Source organism: Nematolebias whitei, chromosome 1 (genome assembly GCF_014905685.2).
Source record: "Nematolebias whitei isolate Nwh7 chromosome 1, NemWhi1, whole genome shotgun sequence".
NCBI lineage: Eukaryota > Metazoa > Chordata > Actinopteri > Cyprinodontiformes > Rivulidae > Nematolebias > Nematolebias whitei.
The window spans coordinates 82465166-82470120 of NC_056498.1; the positions used below are offsets into that span (position 1 = coordinate 82465166).

Consider the following 4955-nt stretch of genomic DNA (forward strand, 5'->3'; position numbering starts at 1 on the left):
TGAGCAGAGTAAACAGGAGGGGGCTCAACACACATCCCTGAGGAGAGCCAGTGCTGAGGGTTATGGTGGAGGAGGAGAGGTTGTGGATCCTCACTAACTGTGGTCTGTTTGTTAAAAAGTCTAGTACCCAGTTGCAGATGGAGGGGCTTAGTCCTAGTGTGGATAGTTTGTCCATCAGGGTTTGGGGGATCATGGTGTTGAAGGCGGATGTGAAGTCCACAAAGAGCATACGGACGTAAGAGTTTTTCTGCTCCAGGTGGTTGAGTGCAGTGTGGACCACAGAGGAGATTGCATCCTCTGTTGATCGGTTCTCACGGTATGCGTACTGATGAGGGTCCTCGTTGATGTTGATGGTTGTTTTGATGTGAGTCATGACCAGTTTTTCGAAGCATTTAGCGACTATCGGGGTGAGGGCCACTGGCCGATAGTGTAGTATGACATATGCAGGATATATTCATACTGTTTAAGACGGGTTCTTCATTTTTCTGACTGTGTAAATGCGTGCATTGAGTTTAACAGAAATGTAACGAGAGACGTTATTTACCTTTGACCCATCAAAATGAATGCGGTCATTTATTTGCAGAATCAAAGTTTAACATCACACATTTACATTAATTTGGCAGAATATGAAAACAATAACATGGCTAGTTTCACAGAAAGTTGGAACAATACGGAGATTGTCCTCACTTCTCAGCAGAACAGCAGACATCAATCACACGGCAGTGATTGAGAACTTTGCTTCAGATATTTCTAAAATATCTGTAATGATTTTAGGAGAAAGGAGAGTTTAGGATGGAAAATGGAGATTTATCTTACAGAGAGATGTGTGAGGGAATTAATCTGTTTGACCAGAAACGTGCACGCTCCTTCAGTTCTCAGCTTGTTCACGGTACGCTTGGTCGAAGTAGAACTTTTACCTGGTTGACGATAGGTCAGCGTCGGTATAGAATCCTTCCTTTGACTCTTTCAGCGTCTCCGTTGAGAGCAGCTAAAATACTTCGAGAGTCGTGCGAGGTTATCCAAACAGAAGTTATAATTCCCAAAATCGTCACTGCATTCTGTATTCCAATAGAAGCATTCTGGACGCCTGCGTTAGCATCCAAGAACTCTGAACTCTTTAACTCTCTTCAGAGAGTTAAAGTCTGGAACTCTTCTCCAGGAAAACTTTCAAGCTCTGAAAACTCCCATGTTGAACTCAATCTCAATCTTGAGCGCCGCTGCTAGACTGGGAAGTTGCCACATTTAAATGGGTCGACTTCCGGGTCATTTGAGAGCTTTTTGATTGGTCGATGGACCAGAAAAGAGGTGTGGTTTGTGATGTAAGGTGTTATGAAAAGTCAAGGATTGTTTTAGTGACAGACAGAAAGATTATTGGAGAACTTCAGACTTCGTGGAGTCTCTACTCTTATTATCTGCTGTAATAGTTAAACATGACATTTCTTTTTCAGTAAACTTTTAGTTGACCGAAACTTGAACCTTAACATACTTACAAATTTGCTCATTGAAGACAGAAAAATCAAGAAATGCATATTACCCTGATTTCTTCTTTGAATGAGGAATAAAAATCATTACTTACTGTTTATGTAAATAAAAATGAGTAGTTCTCTTCAACCTGTAAACATTGAGTGAACTAACACAATTTGATTATCAAACATTTGTAAAATAGTAATGATCATAGAGAATTGTCTTTTCTACTTGATTAATTCAAGAAAGAAAGTCTCAGGATGGGTCAAACTGTATTTCTGGGTGCAGATCAATGAAATAACAGTTTCTGTCCCACAAGGTTCTTAAGGTCAAGTGTTTCGACCTTAGGCTTATTACTTCAGGTTAGGTTCACTACAATAGTCATTCAGACCAGTCACTGTAGAGCTTTTTGGGACTGGGATGATGGTGGCAGTCTTCAGGCAGGTGGGAACTGTCTCCAGGGTAAGTGAGGTGTTAAAGATGTCTGCCAGCACCTCACAGAGCTGATCAGCACATTCCTTCAACACTTTTCCGGGGATGTTGTCTGGGCCGGTTGCTTTGTGCGGATTAATCCTCCTGAAGGTACTCCTTACTTCTGCTGAGGTCACGCTGAGATGCTCTTCATCCGGTGGTGAGGTGAGTCTGGTGCTGGGTGGTCTGTTCGGGTCTTCAAAGCGTGCATAGAACTTGTTGAGGGCATCAGGCAGAGATGGGTCTTTGGGACATTGTTCACTCCTTCCTTTATAATCTGTTATGCACTTAATGCCCCTCCACATGCTCCGAGGGTCTTGTGAGATGAATTGACCCTCGATCCTCTTTGCATATGTGGCCTTGGCCCTCTTAATACCAGCAACCAGCTCTTTTCTTGTCCTACTCAGCACGATCCTGCTCCAGCACGATCCTCGCCTCCCTCTTCCTTCCTTCTCTCTCCAGTGGCAGTAAATTCACTGTACAGCCACTAAGCCAGGGTTAAGCCTCTTATCACCTCCACTCCCACAGCACTGCACGGTTTGTGATCTCGTAACTCCGAGTCGAGTCTTTCATGTCACATTTCACGAGTAATGTCCCTGCTGCGTGAAGGCAGTGTTAGCATGTGACATCAAGGCACCACAAGGCATCACATCACACCTGTTTTACAACAGCTTCATTGGCTTCCCATCATGTACCGCATCAACTACAAAAAACTCTTCCATGCCTTTTGGACCTTCTTCACATGCTACACTCACTCGTACCCTCAGATCCTCTTCTTCTATTCAGCTCATGGGGCCCCTTGCTCGTCTTGTTACTATGAGGAACAGAGCATTCAGCTGCTCTGCTCCCCAGCTCTGGAACTCACTCCCACCTGATATTCACAACACACACTCATTGTCACATTTCAAGCTCAAAACTCTTCTGTTTAAAGTAGCATACACACTGTGATTGCAACTGCACTGTCTCATTTTAATTCTATTTTTTACTTGTTTTACCTGTGTGTATTATATTGTCTGTTTTTATGCTTGACTATGTAAGGTGACCTTGAGTGCCAAGAAAGGCACCTACAAATAAAATGTTTTATTATTATTTATATTCAAAGTGATGACACACATGTTGAATGACAATATAAATATTCAGGTGAGGAAAGAGAACAGCAAAAAGTTTCTATTGATAATAAAGAAAAACATTTTATGATGCAAAGCAGATGGACGTACAGAAGGATACATGTTTCGTCCAGGTGCAGCCCTTTAAGGACCTCGATGGAGGGTTCAAAGTGAAGCAGAGTGTAGTCTATGTCTCTCTGGGTCTATTCAGTACCACAATCACACAGACATCTGCTTGCACTGCTCTGAGTACAGTCCAGATTCAGTCTTTGTTTCATGGGTAATTACACATCACTGAACCTGTGCACCTGAGCCACATTTAACAGCAGAGAGAGAAATTATCCTGTGCTTCAGGTCAAAGGTTAACTGCTTTAAATAGTCCTTGCAGCTCATCAGTGAATGATCCTCAGGTGTGGATCTGTTGACTCCCTCTGGTGTAGAGGAGCTGCAAAGGAAAATGATTGAACATTTGTATCTACAATTAACTATTGGTTGTCTGGAACAGAAGAATTGACCACTAGTTGAACAGTGCTCGTTTCTTTCAACAAATTGTTCAGTCTTTGTTAAGACTGTCCATAATTGCCGTTGCTGACTGTGTTTGCAGTCATCAAGGCGGAGTATTGGGTAAAGTTTCCAACTAGCAATAATCGCGCCTCGGATCAACCTCACAGGCTACGATACTGCTGCTGCGCAAAGATGACGAGACAAGATTCAGGACAGAGACGAGTCACTGGTACGAGTCCCTCTCTGTCATGGTTTGAACACAGAGAGGCTGCTTGAACCTTGTTCAACCATTTAAAAGATAAAGAACAACATATTATTAAAGGAAGAAAAAGAAAACTCAGCAATTCACATCTACACAGGAATATAGACAGGAAGAACTCAGTGATGTAAAACAGAAATATTTATGCTGTATGTCAGATATATGTTGCTTAATTTATACTTTATTAGTATTCGGTGCACAAAGGTATCAACATTTTCCTCCCCCTGCAGGTCGAGGTTGTGTCTTTTGAAAACAGTCTGGTCTAATAAATAAATTAACAATTAAATCAGAGAAACAAATGACCCTCCACCTGAAATGGAGACAATAAAAACATTAATTCTAACTGGCTAAAATGAACTGACAGGTACATAGCTTTCTGGACTGGGTTTTTATTTAATTTTAAGTAATACTTCTTCAATAATACTCCAGATTAAAAACAAAAAAAGATTATATCATATCATCTGGACCAGTTTAAGTGAGAAACATTTCATCCCCCATCCAGAGGACTTCCTCAGTCTACGGCCTGCCAACCAGATGTGTCCTGTGTGTAGCCTTCACTACTGTGTTTGTGTGGAATCTCAGATGTCGACTTTTAACACGTGCAAAACACACCCATCCAAAACAATCAATCATCATGAACAAAAGTCAAATGTTTTAGGACAGATGACCAACTTGCTACTCACAGAAACAGCCTGAGGACGAAATCCTCTGGATGGGGGACAAAACGTTTCTCAATTAAAGAAACTGGTCCAGATGACATGATTTAAACTGTTTATTGTTATCCACCTGGATGATTGAGTTTATAAACCTGATTATCAAAGCTAAATGGAGAAAGAAGTTTTGTGATTTATTTAAAAAAAAAACTTATAATGTCCATAAACCTGACATTGAGTTCAAAATGTATTTAAATCTATGACCAACAAAGATTTCTTTGTCAAATCAGACCGTTGAAATCGGCCTCAGATCTTCTTTCATTAATTTTGCTGTTTCACAGATTTTTATATATTTTCCCTTCATCTAGGACCACCGATTGTCTGAGTTGTTTCATGAAAGTAGTTTTCATACAAATCTATGAAGATGATCACAGCACCCTTATGTTTTGGAAAGTGTTTTGGCAGTTTGTAAATCCAAGTGATGTGCGGTGAGCTTTG

General features: G+C 41.0%; 1 non-coding gene across 1 annotated transcript; it reads right to left on the reverse strand.

The window, feature by feature from the left end:
- Nucleotides 1-3598: 3598 nt before the first annotated feature.
- On the reverse strand, nt 3599-3739 carry LOC119421151. Its single transcript, XR_005187342.1, has one exon. It is a non-coding gene; the product is annotated as a U4 spliceosomal RNA (small nuclear RNA).
- Nucleotides 3740-4955: the final 1216 nt, after the last annotated feature.